This window comes from Rhincodon typus, chromosome 1 (genome assembly GCF_021869965.1).
Source record: "Rhincodon typus isolate 14 chromosome 1, sRhiTyp1.1, whole genome shotgun sequence".
Classification (NCBI taxonomy): Eukaryota; Metazoa; Chordata; class Chondrichthyes; order Orectolobiformes; family Rhincodontidae; genus Rhincodon; species Rhincodon typus.
This window is the reverse complement of record NC_063332.1, coordinates 170,939,868-170,950,460: the sequence shown is the minus strand read 5'-3', so window position 1 is coordinate 170,950,460 and position 10,593 is coordinate 170,939,868. Positions and strand designations below refer to the sequence as shown.

Here is a 10,593-nt window from a genome sequence, read left to right as displayed (position 1 = left end):
CAGCAGGCCAAGCAGCATCAGAGGAGCAGGAAGGCTGACGTTTCGGGTCTGAACCCTTCTTCAGAAAAATGTCCATCCAGCTCTACACCTTGTTATCTCATGATTCTAACTCAGTTTTGTTATAAGTTGAATGAATCAGTGCTTTATAAAGTGCTGTTTTTACATAAGAGATTGAAGCAAGGAACGTTGCATTAATTAATTTCATTTTTCATAAGGCCCTATATTTTCACAAACTGAAACAGTTTGTGCTACTTTTTCTCCACCATTGCATGTACCTCGTTGAGAATCATTATAAAATAGCCAAATTTGTCTCTTGCAATTATTAACACACGAACTCTAATTAGTTCTACAGAGGGATTTTATTTCATTGCAGTTGCTAAAGCGGAAAGTTAAAAGGATTTATTTTGCATTTGTTTTCCCTCATGTACTCCTGAGACAGTCCTGCTTTGGCCATATCTGGAGAATGCATGCAGTTCTGGACATATCACACTTCAAAAAGCTTAAAACTGTCCTTGGAAGGAGTGCATTGTAGTTCACCATAATAATACCAGGGCTGTGAGGCTTGAGTGGTGCTTAAATAAAGTACGTCTGTAATCTCTGAAATATACATGTTAAGGGGTGACTTGGTTGAGGCTTTTACAACTTGGAAGGAGTTGCTAGGACAGAGAAAAGTATTTTCGTCTCGTGAGGGAGTTCGAGCAAAAGTGAAAAGAAAGAAAGACTGGCACTTACATTGCATTTTCATGACCACTGAACATCTCAAAGAACATGGTAGACAATAGAACTACTTTCACTGTTGGCATGCAGGACATTCATGAGCTAAAGTGCCTGCAGTAAAATCCCACAAACAGCAATGTGACAGCTGGCTGAAGGTGGGCGTGTTGCTTTAAGTAACTGGTGAATTCACAGGGACTTGTGAAATGCAACTTGTGATCTGCCAACCTCCATCCAGCCGGCCTGCGCTCTCTCTCCTGTTTTGTGGAAGGCTCCGGAGGTGTCAAGTGGCCTGCCTGCCTTTTGACTCATCCAGGGCCTTAAACGGTCAATTCAAAGCCAGGTTCCTACCCTGAACCCACCTAACGTATGGCAGGGAGAAGCTCAGGATAATTGGGGCAGCCTGGCAACTTTCAAGGAGCAGGTTCCCGTAACGTAAACGAGGGGACCCCCTTTGAGGACCCACTGTGTCTAACGGAGGTGCAGCTGCCCCCAGTTTAATCCCCCTCCCCAATCCCCTGACCTTCCTGGGCCCCAGTGATACCTTGGTCTTCCCTTCAGTCTGGCTTGAGTCAGCTCCTTTTCCTCAGGTTTTGGGCTGTAGTCCTGGCAGTGGCCGTCGCTCGAACATGGGCCTACAGAGCTAACAGACAATCCGATGGTCCCACAGCTTTCTAAAGTAGGGCTTTCCCAACCACGATGGGGGAAGAAGTCTCTCCCTGAGACTATTATTATTTTGGTGAATCTAAAATGGCTGCAGGGAAGCTATCTTTCTCATGGGCCAACTTCCAAACGACATTCTGGTTCGGGGAGCAGTGAATGTGACACTGCTAAAGTGCAGGCCGTTATACTGAGCAGATATTCTGCTTTTAGTGATGTGGATTGAAGGACAAATTTCGGGCATGACATCAGTGATAACCCTCTTGCTTTTATTCCGAAATCCCGTAATGGGGTTTTTTTTATATCTACCATTTCAGGCAGACGGGGCTTGTTTAAAACATCCAATCCAAAGCACCCCAGCTCGGACAGTACAGCACACCTTCAACATTGTACTGAAATGTCAGCCTTGAGTTTTGAGTGGGACTCAAACTCAGTACCCTGTCACTCAGAGGCAAGGGTACTCGCAACTGAGCCAGAGTGGGCCATGAACCATGAATGCAATATCAGAGCCAAGTAATTTGACAAAGAAGGTAGGAAACTACAAAGGGGGGAGAGTGTGGAACTTTCTCCTACAAAAGAACTCTGTAGATGCTATACCAATCAATAATTTTAAAACTAAATTTGACAGATTTCTGCTCGTCAAGGTATTAGTGATATGGAACCAGGGAAGGTGGATAGAATTGGGCTGCAGATTAACAAAAGAACAGGTTTGAGGGACTGAGTGGCCTCCTCTTGTTCTTTTGCTCAGCTGTCTCTAGCCCAGCCCTTTCCTTAGAAGAGAATGATTTACCTAAGAGTCTCCAACCCTCAGGTTTGTCCTGGAGTCCCCTGGAATTCCTGGCCGTTGAAGATTGCTGCATACGTCAATTTTTGAAACTCTCAAAGATCTGTGCAGAATCAGGGACAATTTGTAAGTGTTTGTGTGTGTGTGTGTGCTTGTGTGTGTGCTTGTGTGTGTGTGTGTGTGTGTGTGTGTGTGTGCGCGCGTGTGTGTGTGTGTGCGCCTGTGTGTCTGTGTCTGTGTTTGTATCTGTCTGTGTGTCTGTGTGTGTGTGTGTCTCTGTGCCTGTGTCTGTGTGTGTGTGTGAGAGAGAGAGAGAGAGAGATTGCAATTTGAAAGTATGAAAAGAAACAGCGGTAATTCACAGTGAATTAATATGGCACGGTTTGTTGAATAAATTCATTGTACGAAGATACCTCAGAACACAATCAGTGTTTTGCAACCATTAAAGTTATTGGGCTGAATTCTACCGTATTTTAGCGAGGAGTCAATATTGTCATGTTTCATGGAGGGTTTCTGTCTGTGAGGGCTAGGGTTTTCCTGCATATCTTCTCAAACTCGCTTCATTTACTACCTACTGCACCCTTATTGCATGCTTCTTGTCTGATACCAGCACAAGCCACCCATTCTCTGTTGCCTTAAAAACTCAGCACTGCTTAGATATCTTAGATTAAACCAGCATTCTTGAGACCGGAATGTTTAATACTGCGGTATGCACCTGGACAAGTGCTGCCATTCTGCAGCCGACTGCACACAGCTGGGAGGATGCGATGGCAGACAAGGGAAGAGGGTGTTCGAGGTCCCAGAGGACAAGGTAGGGCAGAGGAATGACATTGTCTTCCTCCAGGACTGCCATGGAAGACCACGCCTCTTGCCAGCCCAATCTGAAATCACTATCCAGGAAGGTGTTATCTCCACATTTCACAGAAAGACCCAGCAGTACAGAAAGGAGTACTGCCTGGTAAGAGGAAGAGAAAGAAGAAGACTGTTTACAGTGTATTCTGGTGGCATGGGTGTAAATTGTAAATTCATTGTAAATAAGTTCTCATGTTTGTCAACATATATGTTCAGTTCTGACCATCTCGTGCTTGTGTGAATCTCTGTCCAGCTGCAAATGCAACTTTAAATGTATTGAAGCCACTCATCCTTTTCTCTGGGTGAGATTCCATGGACCAAGGTATGAAATTAATAGCTGCTGCACTATGAGCAGGCAATTGGTGAATCGTTGGTGCTTGTGAGCTTGGCAAACAATCCCCATCTTTTTAGATTCATAGACATTGAAATTACGTCATAGGCATCAACGGGGTTCAGGTATTTGAAATGGTCAGGAGTACAATTTTGGCAAAGAGATTCAAATATGTGGATGGCCCAAAGATCATGAGTCAGGGATTCTTCAGCAACCATTCACCTATTGCATTCAGTGTGAACATTTTGCTTAAATGGTTTGCTGAGGGACACATCCAAAGTGACAGACATTAGGCCCACTTCTTTAACCACACTGTGAGTGTTACTTCTTTATGGGCAGGTCTTAATCTCATCAATAAGATGGGATCTGAATATGTGTTACATTGAAATCTTGTATTCATTGTGTAGTTCATGAGTACACCTATACTGCATACTATTGATCCATAACTTCACTTCATACTCACTATCCAACCATCATGGACATGGGCAGAATTGTTTCTAGGGAACCTGATGTTCAGCATGGTTTTACATTTGAAAATTCCCACAGGGTTTAATTGTGTTCTGTCATTCACGCAGGTTAGTATTACCATGAGTCCCTTATTCTTGTCTCCTTCCGGGTATAGTGCCGGAAGATTGGAGAGTGGCAAATGTCATTCCCTTGTTCAAAAAAGGGAATAGGGATAACCCCAGAAATTACAGGCCAGTTAGTCTTACTTCAGTGATGGGCTAAATATTTGGAAAGGGCTCTGAGAGATAGGATTTATGATCACTTGGATAGGCACAGTTTGATTCATGATAGTCAGCATGGATTTGTGAGGGGTAGATCATGCCTCACAAACCTTATTGAATTCTTTGAAGAGGTGACCAAACACGTGGATGAAGGTAGAGCAGTGGATGTGGTAGACATGGATTTAAGAAAGGCGTTTGATAAGGTTCCCCATGGTAGGCTCATGCAGAAAGTAAGGAGGCATGGGATAGGGGGAGATGTGGCAGATTGGATTCAGAATTGGCTGACCCTTAGAAGACAAAGGGTGGTAGTGGATGGAAAATATTCAACATGGTGCTCAGTTACGTGTGGTGTACCACAAGGATCTGTTTTGGGTCCTCTTCTATTTATGATTTTTGTAAATGATTTGGATGTAGGAGTGGAAGGGTGGATTAGTAAGTTCGCGGACAATACGAAGGTGGGTCGAGTTATGGATAGTGCGGAGGGCTGTTCTAGGTTACAAAGGGACATTGATAGGATGCAGAGCTGGGCTGAGAAGTGACAGATGGAGTTTAACCCTGAAAAGGATGAAGTGATTCATTTTGGAAGGACAAATTTGAAAGCAGAATACAGGGTTAATGGAAAGATTCTTGGCAGTCTGGAGGAGTAGAGGGATCTTGGGGTTCATGTCCACAGTTCCCTGAAAGCTGCCACCCAGGTGGATAGAGTTGTTAAGAAGGCGTATGGTGTGTTAGCTTTCATTAATAGAGGGATTGAGTTCAAGAGCCATGAAGTTATGCTCCAGCTATGCGAAACCCTGGTTCGGCCACATCTGGAGTATTGTGTCCAGTTCTGGTCGCCTCATTACAGGAAAGATGTGGAAGCGTTGGAAAAGGTGCAGAGGAGATTTACCAGGATGTTGCCTGGAATGGAGGGAAGGTCTTATGAGGAAAGGTTGAGAGAGCTCGGGCTTTTCTCTTTAGAATGACGAAGGATGAGAGGTGACTTGATAGAGGTGTACAAAATGATCAGAGGTATAGATAGAGTGGACAGCCAGAGACATTTTCCTAGGGTGGAGGTAGCTATTATGAGGGGGCATAGTTTTAAAGTGAGTGGAGGTAGATATAGGGGAGACATCAGAGGTAGGTTCTTTACTCAGAGAGTGGTAGGGGTGTGGAATGCATTGCCGGAGAGGGTAGTGGAGTCGGCCTCATTAGGGGCATTTAAGCGGCTATTAGATAGGCATATGGATGGTAGTAGAAGGTCGGGGTGGAGGTTAGATAGACCTTCGGTTTAGGGTAAAAGTTTGGCACAACATCGTGGGCCGAAGGGCCTGTATTGTGCTGTACTGTTCTATGTTCTATGTTTTGTCATCATGTGAGTAGTGTTTGAGCGTTTGCACTCACAGTTTGGCTGCTGGCAATATCAAAATTTATAGATGTTTGGTCCATGTTGCTTGATGTGATTGAATGGGTACTTGCACCTTACTGCTACGTGACAATAAATCGCAGGAATCTGATCATTTTGGCATTGAGTTTTCTTGGTAGCCTCTGAGTGAGCTTGGCATTCTATCACAAGATGGAACAGTTTCCTTCCATGACCAACTGTACCAGCCAGCTGTTAGTCTGAAATCTTTCCTGGACTCAGGATTTGATTTGGTGACTTGAAAGCATGTATGTACACATTACATGTCTGACAGCATTTTGACAATTTTTGAGGCTCCATTCTGGTACATGCTTTGAAGGATCAGGCCAGTGCCTGGTCCCTGCTCTGATGGTATAGAACATAGAACAATACAGCACAGAACAGGCCCTTCGGCCCACGATGTTGTGCCGACCTATCATCCCACTAAGGGCAATCTACCCTGCATACCCTACATTTTACTATCCTCCATGTGCCTATCCAAGAGTGGTTTAAAAGTCTCTAAAGTATCTGAGTCCAATACCACTGCCGGCAGCGAATTCCACACACCCACCACTCTGTGTGAAGAACCTACCTCTGACATCTCCCCTATACTGTCCTCCAATCACCTTAAAATGATGCCCCCTCGTAATAGTCATTTCTAGTTAATTTGCTCTTGGACACCTTCTTCAGGGTAACTTCCCCTTCCTTTCATTCTTGCACTAGGTTTTCATGACCAATAAATTCCCTCACTGAAGCATGGGCGATTGACAGGTTTGGGAGTGTTATTCGGAAGTAGCTTTGCAATCCAATCATTTTGATGGAGATTCCAATTCGGCTCATCGCTCGTGTTCTTTGATCATGCTACAGGTGCTCTACTCTGCATGGGCATGTCTTAAACTCCTGTGCAACTTCTTTGGTACACAACTCCTTTCATCCGCTTGCTCCCACGCATTGACTTACAGCAACAAGCATTGCTGGCGTAAAAAAATGAGGTTGAACTTAACATTTTGTAGCTGAAAAGTGGGGAGGCAACTTCTACACCAAGTCAAAAACCACCCCAGTCTAACACCGGCACCTCCACATCATGACTTCTGTACCAAGATTATGCAAAAGTGCGACTTTTGATAACAAAGAATATAGATGTTTTATTTGGAGGGTCAATGGATGTTGTGTGATCTACACTAATCTCCAGAACACTGTTATGAAAAGCCCAGGATAATAATCACAGGGGCATGAAAAGTGAGTTTTGCAAACAACAAATGCTGGCGATCACAGTGGATCAGGCAACATCCATGTCCTGCTGTGATCTCCTGCATTTGTTGTTTTCAGTACAGATTACAGCATTTGCTCCTTAAAAGTGAGTTTTTGGTTTGTTTCCTTAAAAAATGTTTGTTAACCATTTCTAAAAATATTGGGGATGGTGAAAGATGGTTGCTTGACTGATGGTGAAGATTAATCCATTCAGTTAAATACATATCTACAGACTAATTGAGTGTGGTAGGACAGTGAAAGTGTAAAAGATTTTCTGATAATCACCTGTACATACTTACAGTTAGAAGATATGAATATGCTCTGATATGGTTGGATAATATAGTCAAGTATGTTAGCTTTTAACCTGGAATGTAAACTATGTAAACACTGCAAGAGAGAGATATGCATGAGTAAATATGTAAACTTTTGATTGGAAATAATTATCTGTCAAGACAGTTGATTAGAAAATTGTTGTCTGTAAAAGAGTATAAAACCGTTGCCTTTTGCAGTAAAGTTTGAGTAGTGTGCCATCCTCAATATCCACAATTCCCATGCATGCATGCATGAATGAATGCTTAAACAAAGAAACCAGAGTTTCGTCTGGACTAAAGAGGGAATAAAAGATTGAAATTATCCTTTCAGACAGTGAGATGGTTGAGTTGGATGCCCAATGGCAGCTATGGTGGTGCTTGAGGAGGTGGGGGGAGGTCATGAGATGAAACCTCTGCCAGAACTGACAGCCACTCCCCTCCATTTGCTTTGTACTCCGACATCCCAAGTAGGGATTATTGTGTTGGCTAAATGTGGTTGAGTTGAGTCACACAAGGAAATCAAATTAATGGGAGGCAAAGAACACCCAAAATGGATAACTTTGGAACCACAATGCCGAGGAGAGTAAATTTATTAGATAAGTAACTCACACTGATGGGAATTATTGTCCCTATTTTCCTCTGAGTTGCAGCCAAATTCATCTGCGTAACTTTGCTGGGAATGTGCAGTAACTTGAGGGCATTCCTGGCCTGTGTCTAAAATGGAGTTGGCTGCACATCAGTCACCAATCAACACATTCCTCATTACCGATGCACACTGGCAGCAGTGTGTACCATCGACAAGACATACTGCAGGAACTTGCCAACATTTCTTCAACAACATCTTCTAAACCTGTAAACTCTGACAGCTAGAAGGGCAAGGACAGCAGATGCATGGAAACATCACCACCTGCGAGTTCTCCCCCAAGTCACATGCCATCCTTTCTGAGAACATCACCGTTCCTTCATAAGTGCTGGGTCAGAATCCTGGAACTCCCTCCCTAACAGCATCAACACCACATCGAGTGCAGTGCTTCAAGAAGGAAGGATGGCACAGTGGCTCAGTGGTTAGCACTGCTGCCTCACAGCACCAGGGACCTGGGTTCATTTCCAGGCTCAGGCGACTCTCTGTGTGGAGTTTGCACATTCTTCTCCATGTCTGCATGGGTTTCCTCCCATCCAAAGATGTGCAGCTGGAAAAGCACAGCCGGTCAGACAGCATCCGAGAAGCAGGAAAGTCAAGATTTCACGATGAAGGAGGTTTTGGCCCAAAATGTTGACTTTCCTGCTCCTCGGATGCTGTCTGACCTGCTGTGCTTTTCCAGCTCTGCATTTATTGACTCTAGCTTCCTAGCATCTGCAGTCCTTACTGTCTCCAAAGATGTGCAGGCTAGGTGGATTGGCCTTGGGAAATGCAGGGTTCCAGCCAGAGGATGGGAATGAGTGGGATGCTCTTCAGCGGGTCAGTGTGAACTCAATGGGCTGAACGGCCTGCTTTCACACTGCAGGGATTCAATGAAGGAAGCTCACCCTATCCAGCATGGTTAGGGATGGGCAATAAATGATGGCCTAACCAACATCCCCAGATTCCGGGAATGAATTTGAAGAAGTTACTGAGGTATATTTAGAGACAATGGTCTTGTGTCCTTGAATCATTTTTGCTGGGACGATAGATTTGAGGCTCCGTGTGTGGTAATCCATGTGGCAGTGAATTGAACAAGTCCGTCATAACAAGTCAGCATAAAAAAGGAAATCAAGGAACTTTTACCCTGTTAAGATAGAAAGACTAACTTGTCTATAATTTGTTTGTTTGGAAGATCCATTGGTTTTGGGAGAATGACAGCAAGCTTCACCAGAACATCCCCACTGGTACCAGGGGGTAAATTATGAGTTGTCATCACATTAGCCAGACTTTTTTTCCCTTGGAACGTAGAAGGATAAAGGTTAATTTAATAGAGATTTTTTGGTTTTGAAAGGAATTTGAAAGAGCGGTTAAGGAATATATAGTTATGGTGAGTTGGAGTTCATTTACAGATCAGCCTTGATGTTACTGAGTGGCAAAACAGAACAGAAGGGCTGAATAGCTGAATTCTGTTCCTATTTTATATTCTTATGTGAATGGCACAGGCCAGGGTTCAATGATAAAGATTAACAGGCAGGTACGTATTCTAGATTTGTCAGATTGTAACAAAATATTTAGCAAAGACTTCCCTTTGAAGTTTAAGTGTATAGTGAAGATTTAAGGATCTGAATCATCAAGAATTGGTATGGACGATCTGTGGGCGGAAAATGAATCTTTTGCCACTTTTACGAGCAACAGTCAGAGAAAAGACATGAGGAAATTGGAAAGTCTTCCTTTTCGAGTTTTCTTCCAATGCTTCTCTTCATTTTTCTGAAAAACAAAACTTTGGAAAATGGGGGAAGAGGGTTGGGAAGAAAGTAGACCCTTGGCTGAGTAAGGTGATTGTACATGAAATTTCACGTGATCAACGCTCCAGGAAAATGTCAAAGCAGGCTATGAAGCTTGGGTGGAGTGTATAATTGGGATAGCCATACATGGGATGGATACACAAAGAATGAGATTAGTGAACAAAGCAATTTTTTGTCTGCGCTTTGTTTCAGTAATTTCCACTTTCAGTAGCAAAAGAAATTCAATGGGGACATCCATAAACACTGTAACATTGTCATAAAATGTAATTTGGAAGTTTTTCTGTGGATAATGCCTAGCATGTGTATGTTTAAAAGTGGTTCGCTAAAAACTCTTGTCAGTCTCTGTGTTCTGTGCTTCTGAAAATAATCAATTTGGCAGGAATTATTTTTATCAGTGCAAATGTCAATTATTCCAGTTTCAGTTTTCTTTTAAAAATGCTTCATTTTTAGTTATAACACAGCATGGAGCTGGAGGAACACAGCAGGCCAGGCAGCATCAGAGGAACAGGAAAGCTGATGTTTCGAAACATCAGCTTTCCTGCTCCTCTGATGCTCCCTGGCCTGCTGTGCTCCTCCAGCTCCACACTGTGTTATCTCTGACTCCAGCATCGGCAGTTCTTACTGTCTCATTTTTAGTTATGTTCCCCTGGTGCAGGGGTGCCGCATTCCCATCCCACAAATAGGGTCCTGTGCCAGCAGTCTGAGAGCAACGCATGCAACCTGCACAGTGTCGGCTCATTGGAGCACGTTGTCCCAGTTACCCAGCATGGCACAGCCGACTGGGAGAAACTGTGTTGGAGGAGGGTGGGGTAGGTGGTGTAGGGGGACTGTGTTGGTGATAACTTGCCCAACCACTTGGCACAGCTGACAGACTGAATCATTGACTAGTCCAACTATTCTAAACCATGTGCAGACACTCTTTACAGTGCATTATAACACATTGTATTGCTCTTGATGGTTTACAGTCATGAAATCTGGATAAGAAGGAAGAAATTCGCCATGGAAGTCTGCACAATTGGTTCTTGAGCTCTTTTGAATTTTCTCAAGCTATAAAGTGGAACAATTAATTAGACATTGCTAATCATTCGATATTCGTCTTAATATTATTCTATATTCACCTTAATATTACATTCTATATTCACCTTAACATTAGT

General features: G+C 43.4%; 1 protein-coding gene across 1 annotated transcript in view; it reads right to left on the bottom strand.

The window, feature by feature from the left end:
- Positions 1–10,593, bottom strand: part of grid2 (glutamate receptor, ionotropic, delta 2) — an 829,420-nt gene that overhangs the window by 249,837 nt on the left and 568,990 nt on the right. The window lies entirely within an intron of this gene.